General features: G+C 43.8%; 1 long non-coding RNA gene across 1 annotated transcript; it reads left to right on the forward strand.

Moving 5' to 3' along the window:
• The first annotated feature begins 11,872 nt into the window (after nt 1-11,872).
• Nucleotides 11,873-17,248, forward strand: LOC144138719 (uncharacterized). The gene is made up of 4 exons (XR_013315951.1): nt 11,873-11,987; nt 14,741-14,860; nt 17,012-17,090; nt 17,179-17,248. It is a non-coding gene; the product is annotated as an uncharacterized LOC144138719 (long non-coding RNA).
• Nucleotides 17,249-18,530: the final 1,282 nt, after the last annotated feature.

Here is an 18,530-nt window from a genome sequence, read left to right on the forward strand (position 1 = left end):
ACCTGGTTGCACTACTAGAAACGGCAGACCACGACGTGGTAAAGCCGCTTTTTCCAGCTCGAGATTACATGTTTCATCTAACTCCGCAAGAGGCTCATACATAGCACTATGCCACAGAAAGAGTCTCGATTATGGGGATTAACGCGCCAAAACAACACTAGTTATGAGGCGCGGCGTAGTGAAGCGCTGTGGAATAATTTCGACCCCCAGGGTATCTGTAACGTTCGCCGAAGTCTCGAACACATGGGTGTTTTTTTCTTTTTGCCTCCATCAGAAAACCAGCCGTCCGTCCGGAAATAGAACCCGCACCCTTGGACTCAGCCGCGAACGCCTCAGCCACTGAGCCACTTCGGCTGCTTCTCAAATAGACTTCTTAGATGGTTCCGTTGGCGGGTAAGCTATAAGCTCGATCGAAGCGGCTTTGGTTTTCCAGAGATATTAGTTGATTTTCTTATATTTTTTAAACTATCGAAAATCTCTGGCAACCGCCCCGCGACGCCGAGAGCAGAGGTCCACTGAGCGCTTTAGCGTCAAGGTATTACTTGCGCCGAAATCGAGAACCTTATATTGCCGAAGGGGCCGGCCGCCAACAAACAGAAAGTCTTCCTCCACCTGCTCCATTTCCTGCCGACAACCGGCCCCACGCAGCGGCAGTAACTGACTGAAGTGCCCGGACTGACTTATTCCTACGTTTTAATATATTTTTTTTCTGTCTTTCATGGCGTCTTTACAGTCTTATACATTTTTCAACTACCGCCTACTTCCCTTCATCTGCAGAGGTTTGTATTTAGGTGAACTTTCTGCTGACCTTACTAATGACCTCAGTGCACTTCAAATCCTTTTTTCTTTGGCTCAAGCCACAACTACGTATCGCCTGGTTACCCCGAAGCTGCGCAAAAATGCCTTCCAAGCCATTATTATGTGTATAGCAGTGAAGCCCACACGAGAAAGACTGGGTCCATATAGATGACTTACGCATTTATCTGCCAATGCCCAAAAAAGGGCTTCTGCCAGTTGTAAGCGGCGTAAGCAAGTTATGTTTTTAAAGCTATTAGGTAAGACTGACCTAAAACTTAAATCTATGTGTATTTTCTTTGTTAATGAAGCGCAGTGATCAGCTAGAAGAATGGGGTGAGGGAACAATTTTACGTATATGAGAAGTTTTTTTTAATGAGTGAAATCAAACTGCACAGAATGTGAGAGGGAAGCGAAAGTTTGTTGCATGACCTACACGCAGCGCTGCCAAAGCTATTATATGATATGTCATACATGTCAGCTGGCGACGATTAAGGGTACAAGTAAATAAATATTATGAGGCAGATTTAACCAACACAAGGGCGATAACATTAAATATTGCTGGTATTGAACATAAACACAATTTGATACCAATTCTAATGCATATTTTTTGAAACTTTATATAAAAATTATGCAAGGGAAATTTGGAGGAAAACCCTTCAATATCTGCAACAGGGCTTCAAGAACACTTTACCTATATGCGAAGAAAACGTTAGTCTTTGTGATATTCCTCTTTGAATCCTTCCGCGAGATCATTTTCTTGGGCGTAGCTGAACGCTCTCGCAATGGAAGGAAGCTCTTCACTGTATCGGTAAGATTTCCAAACGCTTCACGAGAAGTGGTGGTGGTGGCCCGTAAAAATACCACATACCTACTTAGGGTATTGGCCAAGAAGGGTCATGATGTCATGGTAACCATTTATATATTGCTAAATCGTGGAACAGGAGAAAGCAATTAGGCCAATGCGAATAGAGAGAGAGCGAGAGAGAAAGAGATAGCAACAGAAGAAGGACTAGAAGGCTGCATAGCCAGAATTGTTGTACAGCGAGATATACAATCACGCCAATACAGAATTATCAAAGTGAAATAAAAGCTAAGAAATAGCGGCTCCATCATGGTTGGGGTACTTATTTCCTTCTTACAATATATTCTCCCTGAAAAAGTTAATTCCCTTAGATTAGTTTTCGCTAATGGTTGAAGGATGAACGCTGAAGGTAAGTACAAACAACACTAACTAAGAAAACACAAACCTCCTTTTGTCAACAAATCTTGAAAATGAGGTTTTTTGTAGAATATAATTTTCGGCCAAGTTCCTCTCCACTCACATTAAAAATAATGGTTTCTTTTCTGTGCGAGAGATGTAGAAAAGGTGAGCTCTATGCTGTAGTGCGTTTGGTTTCGACTGAAAATGTTCATACACTCTCTCTCTCTCTATCTCTCTCTCTCTCTCTCTCCCTCTCTCTCTTAATATTGCCAGCAGGCTGACGCAGTCATTACACTATCGACTTACCATTGATAGCATGGATAAGTGCCTTAGAAAACAGTTACGGTTTTAAATGCAAAGCATTTCTTAGCCTCGCCTGTTCCTGCGTCGGACGGTGTCAACAGTTCCGCGTCCGCAGCAGGTGCGCCTCTCCTTCCCTCCTCTCTCTCAACAGCAGCTAGCGCGCTCATACGTCGTAGTCAGCCCGTTCGCTCCGTCGCGGTCTCAGCGTAACAGGTGCGTACGGGGGGGGGGAGGGGGGGGGCGCGCTGGAAATATAGCGGCTAGCAGTCGCTCGTGTTTCAATCACTGCGTTGCTCCTTCCTTCCTTGGTTGACGCTCGTGCCCACGTTTACTCGTGTCTGCTACTCCAGCATCACGGAAGAAGCGATGGAAGCAACACTGCCTTCAATCAGTACTGAGGCCCCAAATGCTCTGCATTTACTCGTGTGCCCCTCGCGGGAAGGCGCGGGAATTTTTTTTTACTCCAGATGAGATTTATACCCGATGGAACCGAAATACGTTGTTGTTTGATAATGAACTCAAAATTTTAGCTAGAACAAGTTTCCATTCAAAATGCAATCGACTTTTAAAATTAGCCTTTAGAGGAGCTACCTCAAAAACGTTGCGGGAATCTCTACACGTACAGCACTAGTATATGTACCACTACCCTGAAATATTTGCGATATGAGTGAGCTCCGGTAGGTCACAGAAATCCATATTCATTCGAGATAGTGGGGCTACAAGATATACCGTTCTATTTTTTAGCAGTTCTTTGCCAGGTCGTTTTAAAACGTGAAAGCCAGTACATGGGAAACCAAATTTTCCATCCAATTTGCGCATGTACATGCTGACAATGTGTGTTAGACCGGTCTAGTTCCATTCCTACAGTGAACATAGGCAGAAGAAGTGTTTTAAAGAAAACATAGAAATCGGCCTAGAATGGAATAGCATCCATTTGAACGCCTCACGTGAGAAGATGGTTCTAGAAGAAAACGAGATTGTTTACAAAGGTGAGCTGTTTTAAGGAGGGCAGGATGGTACTTCACCTACAATAATTTCCTTCACGCGCGATTGCCTAAGAAAAGAAAACAGAAACGGCAAGAGAAAAGAGTACAAGGTGGATCAGACACCACGTAAACAAAAAAACGTACAAATGGGGCAACATATTCATCAAGTTCTGCGACAAGAACACTTAAGGTTGAAAACGAACGTACTGCTCATTGACGCAACGCCACAGTGACATTGCATATATCACTTTTACCAACTCAACTGCACAAATGTAGAGGCCAAAATATATCGTCAAAACATGTAGCGCATGGCAACTCCTCAGAATATACGAGCACCAGCGTGCATGCCCTGAGAGGTGTTATTCCGCTATTTCAAGAAAGGATGACTGTCTTGGATGCCTTAACTTGTTACCAGGTTAGTAAGCCATAGGATGATTCTGTCCGTTTTTAGAAGGCCCTTGCCACACAGATTAGGGGCTCTTAGACGTAATGCCACGGGCTTTGATATTCATTACGCGTCATACAAGGAGTTTGTCAAACCGAGGGTAGGAAAGATATCATCGGTAACGACTTGCGCAAAGCAGTTCATTCATTTGGATAACCTTTATTGTTTACGTCCTGCCCCGTGTCTTTCCCTTAACGAAAACATGTTAACCACTTAGCCCCAGAAAGCAGCTGGGAAGGTTATTAAAGGCACAAGATTACCCGAGCAGCATGCTAATGCCTTTCAGCACTGCCCATTTCCAAGTTGCCGTTACTGTCTCCGCAACGCGATTTTCTTCATAAGAAATGGCCGCTTAAAAAGAACGCTTTACCCTCAAAGAGAAGGTCTTGCCACAACCTTCCGCTTTGCTCTCTAAGAATTGCCAAACGGTAAACACTGCTATCGGTAGCGTGGGATTTCCGTGAAAAATTCAAACTTATGGTCCTTAGGGCTATAATGGCACGGTCACTCGCCGGCGGCAACGTTCTACTCAGCGGCGTGAGCTGAGCGTACAAACAAGTCATTAACGAAAAAAAAAAACAGGGCTGTTGCCTGACTTCTTTTATTGAGTTTTGCCTGGTGAAGCAGGGCCATCTACTAAGGCTGTTTTGCTACAGGCAAACTTTTCGCTCCTCTCCCCTACCACCGTATTTTTACCGAGTCATTTCTACTTGCCACGCGCGATGTGACAAGTAGTAGAGAAATAAGAGTGTAGGAGAGAATGGCATATGAGAATAACAGTGGGAGAAAGTGGTAGGAGAGAGTGATAAGTAGGAAAGTAAGCTCTCCCCTATAAATATTCAATGACGCGCACTCCTCGGCGGCCACCTGTACGGCGCACTCGAGCTCACGCCATGATTGGCATAGCCGCACCCCATTTATACGTCATTGTCCTTACCCATCTAATATGTGTGTTGCTATCCCGTGCCGTAGAGATGGCGGTCACTGCCCGTATAATTAAACGTAGTAGATTCCCAATTTTACTAACCCCTAGCAGAGCACATTCCGCAAGAGAGCCAGCTTTTCTAGGCTTCCCTCTTAACTGGTTAGATTAACTCGGAATTTGAAGGATGATGAGTTAATCCAGAATACAGAATCATGTCTATGTTATGTCGTGTTTTCTCCGTTTAATGCACATAAACTCACTCCCTAGTTTTTTGTTTCACTATGGCCACCGGCTGTTGTACTATTAAAGTAAAGTTTTGGATTCACGAGCGCCGAAAGCCGGGTTCAGTTTTCTGCGTTTGTTTCTAACGAATGAGCGCCGCGATTTCCCAACACGTAGCTCGACACCCTCCTGGCCATCCCCGCTTAAGATGATGGCCCTATTTAAATAGTAGCAGCGGCTCCTTAGCCCGCCTTTCAGAACCCTATCAGGCATATTGTTTTGCACACGGATGCTAAGATCTAAACTTTTTTTGTGTTTGCTTAAGAAGGCTCCTAATTTTAAACTAGAAGAGGAAAGCAATGAGTTAAAAGCTGTGGAGTTGATTTAAAACGAATGCCAAAATGCTCTTTAAAGTGTCCGTGATGCCCCAAGTTTTCTAACCCAACGTTGTCCCGCAGCCTTACCTGGAAAGCGCAAACAATCAGGGCAATAAATTAGCTGATACAAACGCATTTTATTTGTAGTTAAGTATTTGGGCTTATTTAAGTAGGTGCCTCTATGTAAAAACTGAACAGTTCAAAAAAACTAGCCAGGTGCTTTGAACGGTAGACTAAGTATATCTTTCTAGTGTCTTCTCAATAGAATGTAAAATACCAATGTGCGGCAAAGAAAAAAAACCGTGTTCAATTACGATTGAGAGTGCAACATTTATCACAATATTTGCAGATTAGGTGTCCTCAATCAAGTGCACATTTGTTTAGGTCCTCGTGATTCTGAAAACTGCAGCTTTTTAACCTTCAAACCTAAGAATTTTTCAACAAGCAACGTACAGGTTGGTTCAAATGTACGAAAAACATTGGCTTTTTCTATTAACAAAGTAACACGACCAGCGGCTACCAGACAGCTCCAGACGCCTCTGGTTTCACGTGCTGTGTTCAGAAGCAAGGTGACAAACACAGAATTCGCAAGGGGACAAACAAAAGCAAAGAAAGGTGACGAACAAAGAACAATAAAGGTATCGGGTAGTCAAATCCTTATACCAATAATGAAGTGATTATATGTTTAAAAAACAAGTAAGCGGTACCTCCAGTTGGTGCTATTGGCAGCCGACCGGATGACGCCTGCCATTACTTCACTTTTAAATAAAATACCTATTGAAAAATGAGTTTTGAAACAAGCACCGAGGGAAACGAATGCCGGTAGAAAGCGTTGCGGCTTCGACTGTCTCCGATGCTGCTGCCTACGACATGTTTTATGCAACAACGGTGTGTTCACATTCTGCGAAAGCAAACCTTATTCGTGGAAACTTGCTCCAACTAGGTGAATTATCCTGCTTTTGGTCAATGTTCACGTTGTCAACGTATATGGTAGAACAGTAAGGGCTTTTTGCCTATTTGTGTCGCATGTGGCTCATCACATTTTTTTTGTATTCACGCTCTTGTTTTTTCGATCCTTGGGCTTCATTACCTATTTGAATTTATAATTAGTTATACTAAACCGCAAAAAGGAATTACAAGCTTGATCGACAACTTGCTTTTGCTAATTGTGGCCACCACTGCAACACCATACAGTTGTTTTTGAAGATTTCTTAGGGCAAAATATATTGACGCCGTGGGATCAAAAGAGGTTTTAAAACCAAATATTCTTATGGCTGTGTTTTGGAGGAGAGCACAAAATATTCCCAACATCTCTCCAAAGCAACGTCCAAATTAATCAATAAAATAACAGTCTGCGGGAGGCCTTAGCAACTCCTGGGATTTTCTTTAGAAATGCTGTTAGCTCCTCTCGATGCCCATGGGCCACGTTCCTGGAAGGCACTTTTATAAGTGCGCGGATAATCTCAAACCAGCGTCAGACGCTAGGACAAACAAAAGAGCATCAGGCGGCTCAAGATTTTTTAGTGTGACTGCCAGGCACGAATTCAATTTCGGGAATAGATTCTTGAAATATTATTGTTCAGTACTACGAGGCACGTGGGAGGTATATCAAATTGGCATTCCTAACCGGTTGGCCAGGGCAATAGTTGTTATTGGAGTGACCCTTGTATCCGACCGCTGCAATTTCTTTTCAGCGAGGCAGCTCAAGGCTGAAATATATTAAGCGGCCAATGCCAATGGCGTCAATTCGTTGGTGAGAATCCGAACACTTGCACCCAAAAAATACTCTACACGCGTTTTACTTCGTATAATCGAACCAAACATTCTCCCTACACATTTTATCAAGATTATGTGTTAAGTGTACAGTTAAACATGATAAATGTCCTTAGTAGAATAACAGAATAATACGGGTAGTACTGTGTGAGCTTAGTGAACTAGAGATAACCGCGCGCTTTGATATTTCAACCTTTTGGTGCCGCTCCATAAGGCCCCAAATTGACTGAGACTCATAGCTGCTGGACTACACTTCTGTATTTCGCGCAGTTTCATGATTTTCACAATTGAGTAGTCTAGAAAAAGGAATGACGACGTGGCTACAAGGCAGCAATCTGGAATTTTTTTCTATATTCGCGTCATGTAATGAAACTTAGTTAAATGTTGAAAGCTCTAAGTTTTGATGCCTGAGCTAGCTAGAGGGCATGAGGAGGCCCAATTTTATTACCGTCTTAGTGAAACTGCGGTTGACTGACAATAAACCACATATCTGTAGTAACCACAATGCGTAACAAAGGTTCGCAGCAACGCATGAACTGAAAAACAAACTCGAAAATTGCATTTCCTGAATGTCGATGACAAGTGAAGGTGGAATCGGGGTAGACGCTGTTTTGTGGGGATTTCTACTACGCCACTTTAAAATGGAAGGTCTTGACACGTGACCGACACCTAAATATTTATGACGTGCATGTCTACTGGAAAGGTGTCCTGCAACAATGCACTGCATGAATCAGGTTTGCAGTAACGTGCGGGGTGCGGCCTTCTCATCACGACGACATACGAAAAGGAAAATTCAACATACAAAACGGCAATTTCTCAGCGTGTACCAAGTGTGACCCAAGAAAAGGCAAGCAGGCACGCAAACAACGAAACAAGCAAGAAAATTAACAAACACACGCAGCTTAACGTTTCGCGCTAGGGAAGGCCACGCGCTTTGAAGATACGCCGTGACTCCGGAGTTTTGATCCCGAAAAAAGAAAAATGCCCGGAACCATAGCCATAAATCGCTTTGCTGCGAAAAAGAACTTACAAGGTGAAACCTCACCCTGTGGTAGATGAGTTACAAATAAAAATACGCCAAGTTCGGCAAATCTAAATTTTAGTAAAGGCACACCAAAAAGAGTGTTCGGAAGTACCCCGCAAATTTCGAACACGGATTTGTCGCTGACTGCACTGGTATATGTCAAATAGCTATGCATCCTAATAATTTCATCAGGCTACTTAAAAGCAAGCTGATCTCTAAACACAAGAGAGAGCGAAAAATGCGCAACACGTTGCGTGGTGGATTACTCAGCTCAGGTCAATGTCCGCTAGAATAGTGGCCCAAATAATTCAATATTAAAGAGAGAACTGTATCAGCGACAACGCACTATTATTGACCTAACTGTTTAAAATGTAGGAGTTTTTTCTTTTACATACTCTAAAAAACAGTCCAGAATCTAATTTTGATATTTACTTATGGTGTGCATTGAATCCTATTGCATTAAATTTCAAGGTACGACCACGCGTGTCCTTAATTATACAGGTGGTATTGCATCGAATCCAGGGGTAATACCGTCCAGCTCCTAATTTTTTTTAAACTTTGTTTCAGTGCTACGAGTGTTGTTCTTGGAAGTTTTGTGCGTAGAACTATTTATACGAAACACCATACTTTTTCTCAATTCATTATGATACAACTTTTCAGTAGTTGAAGGAGTACTGTGATGCCGACAACAGAAAGCATGCATCTAGTCCTTTACAGTGGAGGGCAACGACTCCAAAAACTAATATATATGGTCATTTGATGCGTACTGATTGATAACGTGAATATATATCTTTCGTTAGGGGACACAAGAGTTTTCAGTTGCAAAACCGGTTCGTTTGTCCTCGAATGTGGCACATCATTATGCACTTGTTATTTTTCTTGGCGGTGCATTTAAAGTGGAATCTATTAGGCCTCTGAGGCATGAGTTGCGGCACGTTTGCTCGTCTAGACAGTTCATTATCTCTTCGATAGGTGAATTCTCGTGGCATACGCCTCCCTTGCGTCATAAGAACTGCAAGAGTATCTAATCATGCTTTGGGAATGGGGGAATAGCCATGTGAAAATCCGTTCTTCTTAGAGAGTGTTGATACAAAAACTTGCGGTAGACCGCCGTCGCCGACCGTTCGCAGAGAAGAAGCTCATCTTGAAAACAGTGTCTGGAAGAACCGCTTGAAAAGACAGCACTAAACGGCAGAGGCTCTCTCCATCAAAAGAATTGCACGGAAAAGTAACGAAAACTTCTGAAAAGGCGTCGATTTTTTTTTTATTACAACACTCTATTGCATCTTCACGCACATCGAGAAGATTAAACGCTGCAGAAATGCGTCCAATATATAGACGCTCACTGCGCATGCAACTATCACACCGTGCAAATTTTTCGTACGAGAGAATGTTGTTGTAGTCAGTAAAATGAATCCTGAAGTTGAAATATTTTCCCTTTGATGCACGGCGCCCTTTACCTATTATTGCAATAGTTATATCAAAAACATATTTTTTTGCAAGCAGTATGTACTTTTGTTTTTGGCAACAATTGTATTATTGCGGTATCTTATCTGTCCCTGATTTGTTCGTGTGCATATTTATCCACATAATAAGTTGGCTGGGCCGCCTTTTCCTAGCCCACAGGCTTATTTCAACCACCCGATAACCTCGTACCGCTGCTGAGCATTGCCTTGTATAAAACGGTAAAAAGCTATGCTACTTTGCACCAATAGCTACCAATACAGGGAAACATGGATGAAAAGAACCTGTATATGATAAATTCCTGGGTTTAACAAAGCTTTTCAATTTTCCAGTGCTAGCCCACTTTAAAGCCTTGTGTTTGCGACATCGATGTAATGAAGGCGTTGCAACGGTTAACCTTGATATAAAGAATTCGCTACTCTATTGATACATTGTTTCTTGCAAGTTTTTGGAAAAATCGTCTGGAGAAATGCACAAATTAAGCGAAGTTTGCCACACCGCAAAGTATCATGCGTTTTGAGTGTCATTGCGGTGTCTGTTGTGTGCTAGGCCTGCCGGTCGGCCTGTAGTTTCGAGTCTCACTGGCGATTGTGGCATCGGTTCTTCAGTGATGAGTTCTGCTGCCAAGAAACCCTGTTGAAAATTCCATCAACCAACCATCAAGATTCATTGCTGGAAAGGTTGATTGCGTTTGATGGTCGCCTTGGAAAGCTTGATGTACGTAAGAAACTGTAATGGAAGCTGCTGGAAGGAGACGCTGGAAGGTGCTGGCAGGCATGATGGCATGCCTGCCAGCACCTTTCAGCACCTTCCAGCACCTTCCTCCATGCTGGCAGGCTTGCGGCGCAATGGCGGCAGATGTTTGCGTGACGGCAAGCTTGACTGCTGAATTGACGATGGAAAGGCATTTTCTGAATGAATGACGGCAGAAAGCCAAAACTTATACGAGAGCGAAGCGCTTGTAATAACAGAAACATAGCTTTGGCATTGACCGTTGCGAGAAAATTACAAAAGCTGCCTTTTTGAAAAGGTGTTGACGAAAACTTGGCACGCACGCTGCGCGATGACGGCAGATGTTCGCGTGACGGCAAGCTTGACTGCTGTACTGATTATGGAAAGGCATTTTCCGAACGAATGCTGGCAGCAAGCCAAAATTCATTCGATAGCGAAGGACTGATATAAAAACAGAAACATAGCGGTGGCATTGGGAATTTCGAGAAGAAAAAACAATAACTGCATTTTTGATAAGGTGCTGCTGAAAACTTGGCATATTAGAGAAAAGCTACTTTGATTAGCGCTTCTTGTTTTTAAGCCAGAACTTGGAGGGCTGGGTATGAAACTGTATGCCCTTTATTCGCCGTTTTTGGTGTAAGGATGGCAGTGCGGACACTTACGTTGAAAACATGGGCAGATTTTTTTCGCTGCGACAGGGTCAAACCGTCAAACCGTACGTGTTCATTTTCGCTGCGCTGAGCCCGCGGACAGAACCGTCCGTGGCATGGCTTAAATTGTACGCGGCAGACTACGGGTCTAGCGCTTCGCCGATCCTCCTTAGTTGTAATCAGCTGCCTTGAGACAGATCTAAGCACGGTATTATTACACAACATAATTTTAATTCCGGGCGCGCATGCCATTTCCCTCTATGCCATTTCACTCATAGCTACGTTGGCTTTCGTCGGGGAGAACGGGGATGTGCGATATCTCTTTTAGGTTGAGATAGCTGGCTACACTTCTCAAGGTCAGCCTCGTTTCGGAGACTGGTGCGTGCCCAAGAAGCGGTATGACTGCCGGAATGGGTTATATACGAGAAGCAGTAAACATTACTCACAATATTTATGCATTCATGGGCGATTTAGATTGACAAATCAACTAAATGGCATTTGTTCGGGCTTGATTTCCGATTGTAGCGGTGGTGTAGTGGTAACGCGCCCGTTTTTTGTTGCAAAGTTGGTGGTTCGATCCTCCGGTGGTCTGTTTTTTTTTTTTTTTTTTGCTAACAGCACGATATAATTTTTTTTTAAACGAAAAATGTGCCTGTTCTTAGTAGTTTTTAACCAAAAGTGATTTCCCCCAAATTGATGTCGGAGGTTTATTCCACAACTCAATCGCTCATATACAGGATAGCCCAACAAACTCGACTTTTTGCTGGGTATGGCAACCTTATCTTTCTATTTACATTGCTTTATGTGTCTATGTTCAAGCCAGAATTTGTTTCGACGCATTTTGTTCACTTCGCGCCGTGTATGAACTGCGTTACGAAAACACCAAGGCACAGCCGAAACCGAAACCCCCGCCTCAGTACTCCACTGCTCCATCCAGCAACATCGCCACGCCATCACGCCGCCGCATTTCTTTCTTCCTGGCCGCCGAGACGGTGGAGTTGTACGCGCTTGTCGAGTGGCTTTGTTGTGGTTGTTTTGAAGACAGCGGATTATTGTTTCGACGAAGATATGTCGCCTGTGATTTAAGGTAAGTGACTAGTCAACTTTTTGCACTTTACTTGTGTATTTAAAAGGGCAGGGCTCTTCCGTTTCGTGTTAGACGTTTGCGTCGTCGGTTAGCCCTAATGTTTTTTGACAGCGACTGATTTTGAGGGTTACGTAGATCTGCCTTTCGACCGCGGATATTGCGTGCGGGACTAGAAACAGTAGGGCTGTTCGATTTACAGTCCCGGACTCACCGCCGATTCCCTGAAAGCAGTCAGGCATTCGATTTTCTTGTGTATCCTTATGGCTTCGGGGAATCATCGGACTCCGGCGGAATATCCGCGGTGAATTCGAGTCTGTAAATCGAAGAGCCCTATTGTTTGTGCCGTTTGTAGGCTTTTTGTTGAGCGAAGTAGGACCATACTGCTACGTTGGCTAAACGGTTTGGTGCTCGCAACAACCGATCGCCAATACGCGCGGTCGACCGCTCCAGGTTGAGTTCGCAAGTTTTTTTTTTTTTTTTTGGTGGGTAGTCTTTAGGAATTGCAAATTGTTCTTCGCATCATTTTTCGTACCTGGACTGGAGTGGTACGCTTTAGGTAACTTTTAGCCGAGGCACATAGCAGTCTACACTACACTGCAGGGATTGTCATTTTTCAAAGCGGTCACTCAGAAAAGTGCACTGGTACAAACAAGGCTCCCTGCGTTCAGATCGAGGGTACGATGGCTGAAATTGGCGTCACACTCGCAAGCCCCGCATGTGCAGTGAATGTTTGAGTGTTCCAATCGTTCGATAATCGCATATATGTTTGTGCATGTGCATCAGTAGCACCAAAAACGTTCATTCAACCCGAATTTGCTACCACGTCGAAACTACATGCGTATCGTGCGTCTGGTGCAGAGGTATAAGCAATGCTGGCCGCAAGTGGGGAGCGTTTAAGCACTGCAACATTCACTACTGTCTCCGAATAATTCGCGGCCACGCGTGTTGCTCAGTTAAATTTTGTATTGGGCTCTCATTCTGTGGATGAGTGCACCCCGCACAAGAGCAAATGCTTCAAAAAAAGAGTGGGTCTCCTCTGGACTGGTTAAGGCCGAAGGTCTCTTTCTAGTAGCTTGTGTACATAATTGCACAGCAAATAATACACTCTGTTAAAAACACGACTTGATGTAAATAAATATAGTTCTAGAAAATATGCCGCTAGAGAATAGATGGGAGAACAGCCTTTTCTAGATGGTTAGATCACACTGAAAGTTTTTTCTTAATTTTTCAGAAGAGGATAACCTCTTTCTCATCGCAATAATTTTTTAAGCACTGGCTATTGTCATTATTGGCAGTAATGCATTATTGTCATGTTTCAAATTTTGCGGCCTATACCAATGTGTATTATTTTTGAAAATCGTTTCAATGGGTTTGATGTCAATGTGAGCACAACCTTAAATCTGGTTCCCTATGCTTCCCTAAGACATCGCGGCCATTATTAAGGACTAATTATATTCATGTTTTGAAGGAAAAAAATTGTTGCCTTGATATTGACGGTACCAGCTGAAAACATGCACCGACGCATCATGTGGGCTTCAAGCACTGCGTGGTAAGAAGAATTGAACCTGGCTTAAGCTGCAATCACCTAGAAGAGACTTTAGAAACAAAAAAAATTGCTTCACTTGTATTGTTGTTCAGCAGTTCATCACAGCCTTTCCAGCCTCCTTTGGCAGAATTGTTAGGCTGTGTATAGCGTTCCGTCTAGACGGAACGGCAACTGTCACTAAAGTTCCGTCCGGAGGAGACACAACTCTCGTTGAGAGCAGTCTTGATTTTTACCCATCCAGCAAAACAGCTACCGCTCACTGACTAGCCAGAATCACTGATAATTGTTAATCATTATTAATAATTACAGATGATCGGACTAACTCTAGCTCAATCTGGACAGATCTCCAAGTCGCCACCCGACGCCCGCTTCACAATATTTCAGCGAGAGCAGTCGGTCTTGATTTTTACCTAACCGGCCAAACCGCTTCCGCTCACTGACTAGCCAGAGTCACTGTTAATTATTAATCACTGGTAATAATTAGAGGAGATTGGGTGTAACTGGCGATGGCTACGTCGGCCTTGGCTCCACTGAGCGGGAGCGGCTCGGCCGCTTGAGTAAAAAACCAAGACCTACTGCTCTCATCGCGTGAATTGTAAAGCGGGCGGGAAGTTTTGCTATTACAAAACGCTAACCACGGCCACACACACACACAAAAAAAAATGGTGCGAGAATCAAACCAGGGCCTACAACGTTCGTAGTCAGCCGCGGAACCACTACACCAAATCCCAGAATGAGAAATGGCGGCTAATTGGCTGGTTTTGATTTGGCGTTCAGTCTGGACGGAACTTTAGCAGTTTTTAGCATTCCGGCTGGACGGAACGATAGGCACTCCCTAATTGTTAAGGCAACGTTATCATCATTTAGGTCTGCGCTTTGTCACAGAATCGTGGAAGCAATTTGCCTTATAGCAATGAGATAGCTCATCTCGGCACCTTTTTACGCATACATGAACTGGTCATAATGAACGGCATCTACTTCCAAAGAGAGAATTGAGTTAGAAGCTTGATCGTTGACATTGTCACTATGCTGTGATAGTCACTTCGGCCATCCTTACATCCAGGTAATGTGGTATTTTAACGTTCTCATATTTTCGCTTGGAGTGTGAAGAACACCTTGCTCGACACCTTAATATCGCATTTAGAACTTTGAAGGATTAAGGCTAACGCAACTTGCTTGTTGTTTGCCACTCACTTCTATTTTGCAGGCTACTGACTGTTACACCTTGCAGTGGAGATCAGCTGGCATGCCCTACTTGGTGGATGGACCTATCTGGATGGACCTCTCATCAGATGTCACTGGCTGTTTTTCAGGTTGGTTACAATAGGTGAGCACCTAGTTCTATACAATTGTAGTGCAATGCTATGACGTGCACTGTGAAATTCAGTTACCAGAACTTGCCTAATTTGACCGAGAGTGCAGTGCTTTGGTCTTTCAATAGCACTGTATATATATGCTGGTCGGCATCTTCATTTCAGCAATTCATTGCTCTCCGAGTTTGGAATCAGTGAATTTGGATGTATTGTATTTAACGTCTTTATGTATTGTTTAACATGAACCTTTGCTGCCATTGTGCATTGGAGTGCTGAAACACAAGCACGAAGGTAGGAGTTCTTAGTAAAAAAGAGAACTAGGATGCACATGATTCAACAATTAGAAGTGACACAGCTGCTTGATATCCCCCTTTTCGTGCAGCCCACCGAATGCTCCTCTCCGCCTGTGAGAACGATAGCTCTCTTTTCCTCCGCCGCGTCGCCTGTGGTGCACGCTATCGGTGATGCGGTGGCGTCAATTCGGAAAGTGGCCACACAATCAGCCATCCGCGCTACAGTTCTTGGTTGGGCTGTTGTGTTATTGCGCTTCATGCTCCACTTGAGACGCCTTGCTGAACAGGCTGCAATCACATATTTACGTGGAATAGATGCATGGTCCTTAACATGGGATTGCACTATTCAGCTTGTTTTACTGGAATTTTCGATTCTGTAGCGTATTCGTGACCTTTGGGCTTTTTCTGAAGGAACTTGGGGCTGCTGATGACGACAGGCGAAAATATCAAGGTGGCGTGGGACAGCTTAATTTTTTCCAGGTTCGGCTCAATGTGTGATCAGCTTAGGAGCCAAACTGGGTTCACAAGTGACAACTTTTATTGGATCTTAAAGAGGGCCTTGAGAACAAAACAGTCCCTAACTTTCTGCATTCCATCAAACATCCCCCTCTCTCTCTCTAGAAAATTTGTTCTAATGTTCTTAATGAGGTGGTTTGGTCAAATAAAAGGAACGATGGGTCATTTTGCCGCGCTGGATGTAGCAAAACATGCTGATGTTGTAGTGTGTTGTCAACCGACATGCCTAGGAACATGGCGCTGTTTGTCTGGTGGCTGTCTGTGACAATACGGATAATGAAGAACCCTACCTCTTACACAGTTGAGCACACTAAAATTCAGGTTACGGAGCCGGTCATGCTTCCTGTTCCCGGTAAAAAAAATACCCTAAGAGGATAACGTCAGCCGTGGAAAGCCCCCGCAGAACAAACCAAAGGAGCCTGCAGGCTAATTCAGTGGCACCACCGGTTCAAGGTTCACAGCTTATATCAAGGCCGAAAATATGTCGACTTGGCAGCCATAAATTACTTTTTCCTGTATTGACATTTCATCAGTAATCAGGCTGCAGTATGGTTCTTTTAGTGACCGCAAGCTTTGTCCCTCCACTTGAAGCCGTTCCTTTATTAGGTTTATTACTCGAGTCTCTTGCAGAAGGTCCGACGAGATTTTTAGTGTGCTTTGACACGGCAGCTTCAGCAGTTTTTCGCCCCTCACATGCTCGTATCCTTTACAAGAAGTCGCCTTCCACAACACTTTGCCGCAACGTGGGTTCCTGTCTAGTTAGCGCGCCTTATCACTATTGATAATCTGTTCCATGGCAAATTTGGCACACCCGTTCTCCTTCTTGTGCGGCTTCCGAAAGGGTCTTTAGTGCTTGCACAGCTCGGTTGTCCTCATAGTATTGAACTTTCTCTAAATTCATCACAAGTTTGCTGAAGTTTTTGCAAGCGTTCGTTTAGTCTGCACTTTCATCTCAAGACTGTGTGCGTTTATTTTCGTTGCTTCAATGCATCCAACCAGGTTAATGTCATCTGGCCTTCTTCACTTTTCAATTTAACGTGTTCCTAACCTTCAACACACTCGCCTGAAGCTACATTTTTTTGCGCCTGGTATTCGCTGGCTGCGCTTTGAGCATAGAATTCTTCTAGACGAGGGTGTTTTGCTTCTTTCCCACCTGCTGCTAAGGCATGTTCTCTTGAAATTCTCGGTTGCATGCATGCACGCTTGCATGTTACTAAAATCCTTTCCCGGGAAAGGCATTGCCACCATGCGATGCCTTTTAGAGCAGTGCCGGTCAAGAGCACCCTTCCATGACCTGAAGGGAGTCCTAGCAGGATGGTTTCCACTTAATTTGTTGAAAATGTTCTTTTTCTGCAGGCTTTCTATTTTTATGGCAAAGAGGAAGGGCAGAAGCAAGGGACCACATCGGAGTGACCATCTCAGAATGTTTAAGGAGGTATGTGAAATGTTAATATACATTTGTTTTGAGTTGATCTGGATTGTATAAGCTTTAGTGTGTAACTCAGTTTTTTTTTTCTTTTCAGCTGCCCACCTGTTCGAAGATAGTCACCGTATTTGATATTTAATGATAATATATTCAACGTTAAAACCAAGTTTGTTTTGTGTAATATTTTTAAGCACCCCAGCACACACATCTAAGCTCTCATAAAATGGTTAAGTTTTCAGATCATTGTAGCAGGATAGCAGAAAAATGATCACGACATGAATGGACAGAGCAAAATGCATATGCAAGCTTACTTATTTGCTGCAAATCTTATTTTATAAATTTATTCGCAAGAAATGAAACCAGTTTTTAATTAGCATTGCATAGCATCTTTCCTTTTCATGTCGTCATCATTTTTTGCAATTTCGCATATCTGCCGTCATACTGTCACCCGAGCTGCCAGCATCGACGCTACCATTGCCACCAGCTACCGACGCATGCCGTCATCCATCACCCTGCCAGCATGCAGTCATCTGCCATCATCCATCACCCTGCCAGCATGCAGTCATCTGCCATCATGCCATCATTAATTCCATTACCATAATCCACCATGTTGATTTTTGATGGATTCCATCAACTCCACATTTTCAATAGGGAACGTGAGGTTTTGTCTTTTCACGAGAAGCTCGCAATTTTAAATTCCATCTCCACCGGTGAGAAAGAAGAAAGTCACCGCCCTGCACAGTATCCCAGCTGGCATCCTCTAAGCAATTTTGAGTGCGGCAAAGAGCATCAAGTTAGGGAAAAGAAGCCCTTTCAGCCTATGTTTTGTCCTTGGAACGGGTTGGGGCATCGCAAAATAAGTAAAAGTGGTGCTTAGGTAGCGTTTGTGAATATGGACGTAAGAAACGTTCCTTTTTTTGGAGTGGCGTGCAGTGAGAGAGTTCGCGGGAAAGCAGCAGGCGCATATGACGCAGTTTTTATTGCTTTTTAAAGGTGAGTTCACCATGACTGATGTCTGGACATTGATTTGGCTTCTTCTTCATTCACGCAACCCTTAACTAGAGAATGGCACGGAATGAAAAATTACCAATTTTTGCCAACTTCGTTGTACCCAGGTTTAACTGTAAAACAAATTGCAGTGTACCTTTTCGAATGAATTACTTGCAGGCCCTGTTCCTTACCTCAAGTGCATTTCGTGAGCGCATGACGAACTGTGTGCTACAATGTATCCTTACAAAAATGCCTGTTTGGCTCGAATTCAGGTTTACCCCCCCGCGGTGGCTCAGTGGCTAAGGCGTTGCGCTGCTGAACACGGGGTCGCGGGTTCGATTCCCGGCCGCGGCGGCCGCTTTTCTGATGGAGGCGAAAAGCAAAAACGCGCCCGTGTGTACGAGATGTCGGCGCACGTTAAAGATCCCCAGGTGGTCAAAATTAATCCGGAGCCTTCCA

This window comes from Haemaphysalis longicornis, unplaced genomic scaffold (genome assembly GCF_048455015.1).
Source record: "Haemaphysalis longicornis isolate Haplotype H1 unplaced genomic scaffold, Haemaphysalis longicornis Haplotype H1 scaffold_5, whole genome shotgun sequence".
Classification (NCBI taxonomy): domain Eukaryota; kingdom Metazoa; phylum Arthropoda; class Arachnida; order Ixodida; family Ixodidae; genus Haemaphysalis; species Haemaphysalis longicornis.